We start from the raw sequence: 8,619 nt of genomic DNA, 5'->3' as shown, positions 1-8,619 counted from the left end.
AGTTCCTACCTTATCAGCTTTTTGACAGTTCATATATAATAAATGAAATTATATCTAAACATGAAGATGCTATGTTTTTACTGTAAAATAGATATGTATGCTAAAAATAATAATAAAAAAAACACTATTGCATGGTACAACAAGCCTTTCACTGTAATATGATGCAAGGTTAGTGATTACAGGACAGCATGGTGATAGACCTGCTGTCTACAGCAGTGGTTCTCAACTGGTCTGACCTCAGGACCCACCAGTCTCTCTTACGAGAAATCGTGTCCCAAACTTCCCAAAAATGTTCAACATTGCCTGTTAAGTTAATTGAATATGTTGCAGTTTGGAGCATTATTGGACCAAAAGCCAAGATATGAAAAATAGAAGCGACAAAACTGACATGTCTACACCCTCTATTCCCATCATTATGTAAACATTTTTGCCAATTTTGCTGAGAAATTAATTCATCATCATTGGAAAAGCATCTCAATTCATTGCAAGAAAATGAGATAGATTAGGTAGGTATTGTTGCATGTCTACGAAGGACTTCAGGACTTTTTGCCTCCGCTTTTTTAACAGACATCTATTTGTGACCCACTGAATACTGCCACTTTTGAATCCCGACCCACCAGTTGGTCTAGAGTGCTCTTCACTTCCTGTAAGAGACTCAAGCCGGTTTCAGATTGGCTAATAAGATGAATAATATAATATATTCAATGAGTTTGTGCAGTTCAGCCTCCTCACCTTACCGGGTGAGTGAAAAACGATAGGAGCAGTGAGATTTCACCATCAGAAGAGAGCTCCTGTCCATTATATACCTGGAACAATAAAATGATGCTACATTTCTTTTTCAGTGCCCTTAAATAGAGCTACTCCTATGGCAAGTGAAATGGACAAAACAGCTGTTCTCTTGTGGAAACACTCCACCAGCAGTGGCCGGTGGTGCTGGAAATAGGGCAGTGGCCTAAAATGCCACGGCATAGCATGTCCACAGGCTTCTGGCTGCTGCCAGTGCGGGTTTGCTGATAGGAAATACTGGGTGGATCATTTTGACATACGCCGGGCAACTCCAGTGTGTTTTTTGGCCTTAGATTATTTTTGGGCACAAACTTGTTCTACCATCTCTTGGGGACCAAAAAGTGAAAAAAAAAAATCCCTCTGTGACAAAAAAGATCCTCCTGTGTAGCTGCTAGTGAAGAGTCAGGGCGGGCAGATTCCCTGATGTTTAACTCTGATTGGCCAGAGGCTCAGGGGTAGGAGTTACATCTTTTCTTATGATGTTAGTGAGGTAACAGTAACTTAAATTAGGTGGAGCCTTAACCTGGAATGATGGTTTTCAAAAACAAAGATTGTTTGTGTTAAATCTGCAGGACTTGATCAGGTAAGTAAACACAGGGTGTGAATTGCTGGGGGGGTACCCCCCCTTTGGTTCTGACTGGTTCTGATATCCCCTCCTCTGATGATAAAATTTCATCCCTGGGGGGATACGTTTTATCCCTGCCCATTGCCATTTGCCCATTGCAGCGCAGTGGCATGGGCATATGTTGCACATGAAATTATACATAGCAACTTATTACAGCTCCTTCCACTTGGTACAGTCTGCCTCTTATAAGCACAATGATTAGCTGACAGACATGTCAATCAATCAGCACTTACAGCTTAAACCAATCCCTGCCTCCTAACCTAACTCTCACGAGCCAATGACAGCCAGGTTTACTGACACAAACTTACCGGTAGTTTGTTTACAAAGTTATCTAAAACAGCAGCATGTCCAAATGACCAAAATTATCTACATGCGAGCACAAAAAGGACATTACTAAAGGAGGACCTCTGAAGCGAAGAGAGGTTTCTTAGATTTATTTTTACAGTGAATGTAAGTGGGAATCCTGATGCTCAAACCCCGCAGCTGAAGGTGCTAACTAGCAATCGGGAAGGTGCTGCTGTTAAACCCATGTCATGTTCACAGACTGATAGAACATCAATCTCCTCTGAAACTCAGCGAGAAGCAAAATCACCAGATTAGAAGCTAACCTCTTTTCACAACCACCATCAAGTCCAGTAAAGTCTTGAGTAAGTAAAATGCATAAAACACTGCATGAAAACCTAGATTTTCACCCCCCAAGTGGCTGCTGCAGCAAGATCATGCCTGTTTCTAAAGAGCGCAGATTTTCATCTTTCAAACAGATTTACAAAATCACAATGAGACATGACGGACATCCTACAAACTGTACAGAAGACTACCTGGCTCAGATAACTGAAAAGATGCTCCGTGAGGGCGTTTAAGATCGGCGTTATTTCACCTGTTATCATCTGTGATAAAGTTAGAATTATATTCTGTAATTGTACTTGTTTGGAAGTTGAGAGCTTATCGTATGGCATAGAGCTTCTGCCTGTGTTGTCCCACACCTGCTGTTTAAGTTTAAATGCGGTTATTAGCATTATTGTGCAAAGCTGTTATTTTTTTCTATGCGTTCTCAGTCCATGTAGTTGCTGCAAGCCTGCATGTTGACTCATGCAGACTATAATATTGTTAGCAATTCCAGAACCTTTGTGTTGCAAAAGCCTGTTTGCATTTTGATTTTGACGGGCTGTCATCGTTCTTTTGTTTCTTGTGCAGCTTTATTGCTTTGTGCTTAGCAGACAGTGGTGCTCCTCATTGTTGACATTAAAAAGGAAAGATTTGTTAATTATTGTTCCAAGCTTTCATAGAAATAAGAGTACGGCTGATTGTACTTTAATTACTTTTAATAGGCCCAGATTGAGAGAGAGAAAGAAAGAGAAATAGAGGAAAAGTGAGCGAGCGAGCCCGTGTGTGCATTAGCCTACGTTCTTAACAGGATGACATTTAGGACAGAAAACAATCATTTGAAACACATGAACTTTCTGCTATTTAACTGTTTGTGTTATTGTAATTTCTGATAAACTGGGTGTGCCAAAATCCAGAGTCTTTGGAATTTACCAGGTGAAAATCCTGGTCTACGTAAATTTTATAATTTATGATTTATGTCAATGTTGAGCAAAATGGATTGTCAATAGCTTATAATAAACAGACAACTTATTCAGTCATGGTTCCAATAAATGCAGCCCTGATAAGTTTAGAATTTATAATAATGAGAGCAGAGATGATCCACACAGCAGATCAGCTGATCCATGGCAGTTAGCGCATGTTAGAGTCCTATACAAGAGAGAATCGGTCCGTTTAAACACAGAAGTCTACAGTGCTGTTCGCACTATTCATTGATAACTGAGAAATGCTGTTGGGACAGATGATCAGCTGATTCTTGTTTGTCACTTCTCATGAGTTGACTTATCATACCATCAAATATAAAAAATATATCCAAGATGTTATAAAAATGTTATATGGTTAAACCAAATATTACCTCCGCCAAAGAGGTTATGTGATCAGGAGGGTTTGTTATGTTGTTACTTTGTCAGCAACATAACTCAAAGATCTGGACAGATTTTGATGAAATTTTCAGGAAATGTCAGAAATGACATAAGGAAGAACTGATTAGATTTTGGGACTGATCCAGATCACCGTCTGGATCCAGGAATTTTTTTTTAAAGATTCTGTACTATTGGGAGATAGGGCTTATGGCGGAGGTCTCTGCTCTCTGAGTACTTTTCTAGTTATTATATGGTTATATGATTGGGCAGAGGTCGGCCGTTGTGTCTTCACAAACTGCACACTGCGAAATTAAAAAACCAGGTGAGAATAGGCTTGAAGACTCACAGCGTATGCCTGGCTATAGATTAAAGGCCAATTGCAAGATTTTTTCCAACAATTTACACCCTGAGTAAACACAATATCCAGTAATAAGGTGAGGTCACAGTTGCTTGTCATGGTGGAGAAATTATCCAAGAGATGAAGATAACAAAAACATTTTAATGTTTATCTTATAACAACTGCTTCTTTAGTTATCCACTCAAATTAAAGTCATCTGTGTTTATCCTCACGTTAATGGAGTTGTTTACTGTCAGCTCTGTCTACAGCACATGAAGCAGAGAAATGTCAGCTAAGCTAAGCACACTAGCGTGTCTTTAAAGCATAGAGAGGAGTATTTTTAAGGCAGCAATGAATCATAAGTTACCGTGCATGAATGTGACACAAAATATTACTAAATAAAGCATGTTTAGAGAAGTGAGAAAAGTTATGTAATTGGGATTTTAAAAGTTTACTGCAGAGTGCTGACATGAATCTTGGGTAGCTGGGATTTATCATTTTATCTATTCATTATTGTTACATTATTTATACAACTGTATTTGCCTCTGTAATAGGTCAATAAAAATTCAGATGTAAAAAATTAAAATGATGAACTTTAAAGGGATACTTCAACATTTTGGCAAATTCACCCATTGCCATAATCCCTATAGTTTTAGTAAAAGGTTTGTTTCCTTTAGTTGTCGGTGCAAGCTGTTTTTAGATCTTGGGAACTGATATGCCAGCTGCTCAGCTAACGCTACGGAGACCTACGTTATTTCTGGCTTTCCCTCATCAAACTCATCGAACACACAATCCAACAACTCAAAAACTCTCTCATGGACAAGTTGTGACTTCCTGTGACTACAAGTTGTCACTTCCTGTTTCCTACTGCTTCTGTGTTGTTCTGTGCTGTTTCTCATGTTGACAGAGCTAGTGCTGAAGTGTTTATTTTCCTTAATTTTTTAAACATGTCATATGTGAGTTATCGGCCACATACACAACTAATAATTGTATCAATATCAGCCCTGAAAAACCAATATTGGTTGACCCTTATTACATGCTCTACACTATTATAGGCTCCTGCACAAACACAGTGGCATAAGTACCACCTGTGTGTGTAACTCTAAAGAGTTAAACTTGTGCAAAGGTATATGAAAGCATACCAATACACTCAAAAAAGCACACTTAAATAAAAACATAACACCTATGCTCAAGATTAATTGAATTAATAATGGTTAACTACAGTCCACAATTAGAGCAATGACTTTTTGTTAATTGCGATTAATGCATGCTTTTTTGTCCCTTTCAACACACTTTGGTTAAGACACTGCAGTGTCTCCCTGCAGCCAATCGGGTGTAAAATAAGACCTTAAAGCGGACATATTTTGCCCTTTTAAGACAAGTTTATATTGGTCTCAGTGGTCCCCAAAACATGCCTGTGAAGTTGTTGCTGAAAAAACACTCCAGTATTGGATTTTGCTTGTCTGTGTCCCTGCTCAGAACAAGCTGTTTCTGCATCTGTGGCTTTAAATGTTACTGAGCTGTCTCACTCCACCCCTGACCACACCCCTCTCAGGAAATGGATGTGGCTCTCCTGAGCCTCCTCTCAGCTGGCAGCTAAGAGGAGGATCAGGAGAGGAGAGCAGAACTTTCTTCCAAGTAGGGAGGGCCAACCAAACCTGGGGGCGGTGCTAACTCCCCACATGACATCATGAGGGGAAAATCAGAGAACGGCTTGTTTCAGCACACATTTTCTGAAAGGTTATGAAAGAGAGGGGAGGAGGGAATAGATTTTTCTGGTACTTGAGGGGATTGTGGACATGCCAGGGGCATATATTTTTGTTATAAAAGCCTGAAAAAAGTGTCTTTTGCATAATATGTCCCCTTTGATGTCTCATCTCATTTTTAAAGTGATCTCAGCTCAGTGAACAAGTCAAAAGTCATCTGGACCTTGTGTCATTATTTTTTTTTCTGTCACTTAATTCACTTCCAATCCATAACAAGTTCTATTTTCCACGATATAAGAACAGTTTTACATGCAACATATAGCACTCTGGGGCCTGCCACTAGTTAGACACTACATTTTAGGTTCATAATCAAAATTCCAAAATGTTTAAATATACCTTGAATGCTGAGATTTAAGAAAGAAGGCTTATAGCAGGTATAATGCACTAAATGCATGCATTCAGCAGCTATGGACTTAGCTGAGTCTATTTAAGTACTCTTAAAAAAGTTAACTTGCTGACTACTAGATTAAGTAAAGGGGCTCAGTGTAGTTAGATGTCACAATATATTATAGTTAGTCTGGATGCACCCCTTCATGAGCTCGTAGGTTCTTCAGGCAAGGTTAGCTCGGCCCCCAATTGTTTTGTGCTTCAGCAGGTGGCTCAACAACAAAACACCCGCTGGAACCTTTTCACTTGTCATTGTCAGTCTACATCACAAGCTAGCCAGACAACCGTCCTGAGAGCCATGTCACAACACATCTGCTCCTCATACTAAATGTCTATTTAGGAGCACCGATATGGAAAAAGGCCCGTCTTTTCGTGAACACAGCCAAAAGATACTGCAGGAGCTTTGCAAGATGGATACACCAGTGAGAAACACAGAAAGGGGCGTATCCATCTGCTTCGCAAGGTTAGGTGAGTGAAGGTCACAAGCTAAGATGCATTTCATTCGTTTTTCTCTAAATGTCTACCACTAGTGAAGATTTGTGTTTCTACACGTGTTGAATATGTCAAAGGAAAGATAAACGTACGAGTACGAGTTCACTTCCTGTTTTTGCTTTTTAAAGCCTGTTTTAGTGTGTCCTTGTTTGTACAGAATGCTTTTACTCTGAATTTATTCACAACTCAGTCGAGCCATACAACGAATTGCATCACTTGTAGGAAGATTGATTAAGGTAACACTTATGGTATAATAGTAAGCACTAATATTTCTAGAAACAAAGGGTTAAAAACAAAAAAGGATGCAAAAATTTGCAGCTGGATTCCAATCCTGGCCTTCATGCAAACTGTATGAAAATCCATATAATACAATGATATAAAATGGAACTATAATTTCTAATCAGAAGAGAGCACTATGGTTTTGCAATATTATAGGATTTAAATGTAAATCATTTCTGAAAAGGAGAACGGTTATTCTATTCATTATTAAATTTCAATCTCCTCTGTTAAATGTATCAATTCAACAGTAAGAGCCACAGGAAAATGTCTTCTGACATGTGTGCTAAAACTATAAATGTATTTTTATACGTTCAGATCTGAAAAAGGCAGAAAGAAGATGTTCAAAGAACCAAGTGTCATGCCAATTATCCTTTATCAGTGTGTGATCTCTCCATGCTATCAGGCTATTACACATGATCATCTCTGATCACAGGCTCACAGTTGTTATCTCTGATTAGATTAAAACCTACAGAAAATGTCAGTTCTAGCTTCAGTTTGAACTTTTTTCCCTCTTCTTCCTTCTTTCTGGAACCTACAGCTTATTTACTGTACCTCATACTACAAAATGTGAGCAGAAATGTAGCCTTGAATCATTGCTTGATTGATCGTTGCTTCCTTGTATCTTTACCTTATCTATGATATCTACATGTTTAATGAGCTAATGGTACTGATCATCTTGTTCAGTCTGCATCTGGATATTGAAACAGGAAATGGTAGTAGGATGCTAAAGGACAACCTGAACTGCAGTCATTAACATACAGGTGCATATTTTTTTTAACACAATAGGTAGATAATAACAGACACTTGGGCTGAATGATTAAGAGGAAAATACACAATTAACCCATCAGAAAGGACACCAGAGAGGTAAAGACACACACACATGCAAACATTTTTTCAGTATGTACTCTGTTAGCAGGCAGCTTTCAACCAATCAGCAACTTGTGCGACTTGATCAAACAAAAAGCTATTTTACAAATCTGCATCTGTGACTTATAAATCCATGTGCCTTGTTTCCTAAACTGTCTGCACAGTTTCTTTCAACTGGTGCACATGGATTTGCAATGTTAAATTATGCCCACCAATTCCAAATCTGTGCACACAGTTTAAAAATCCATGAGCACTGATAATGAAGTTATGCAGTATGGGGGGGTTAATTAAATATAGTATCTAATATAGGGGAGAAAGACATATCTTACACATTTGCTTATTCATTGTGTACAATATTGTCATTATGATATTGAAAAATGCTATCAAACATGGCATGAATTTCATTTACTGTGCAATCACAGCAGATATTCACTAGCTAGCTTCAGAATCGGGTCTATGAAAAGTTGTGTTTGAGGTAAATTTTGTCTGCTGAGTAGCAGAACAGATTTAGGATCTGGACTTTAATGCATTAGATACCATGTGACTATTGCACTGTTGAATACCTCTGCATTCATACCCTTAACATTTGGCTCATTAAAAAAGATCAACACAATGTTTAACACCCTAATTTAACTGTAATTGGCAGGATCAACTAACGTTCAAAGTAGGACTGGTTTGATGAACATGATTTAACAAATTCTTCACAGAAAAGGTGCCCATCTGCATCATTTATTCCTCATATCCCATTTTAAACCCCAGTGACTACACTGTGTTCCAAATTATTATGCAAATACAATTCAAATTAAACAAACTTTTTTTTTTTTTCCAATTAAAGTTTTCAGTTGTGCAGCTTCTCCTGCCAGTTTACATCACTGACATCAATCTCAGACAAGTTTGGTCAGTTGTTTGCCAGGTGAGCCTAATTAAAAGGAAACTACGCAAGGAGGTTGTTCCACACCATTAGGCAAGTCACAAGTTTTATGCAATATAGGGAAAAAAGAAAGATATTTCTGCAGATATAAAGCCTGAAATAGAGCAGAATATTGCAACAAGAATGAAAACACTGGATATCTCATGAAAAATTAAGAGAGATCATTGTACTGTGAAAAGTTTGTT

This window comes from Cheilinus undulatus, linkage group 3 (assembly GCF_018320785.1).
Source record: "Cheilinus undulatus linkage group 3, ASM1832078v1, whole genome shotgun sequence".
NCBI lineage: Eukaryota > Metazoa > Chordata > Actinopteri > Labriformes > Labridae > Cheilinus > Cheilinus undulatus.
Note: the sequence above shows the minus strand (reverse complement) of the source record.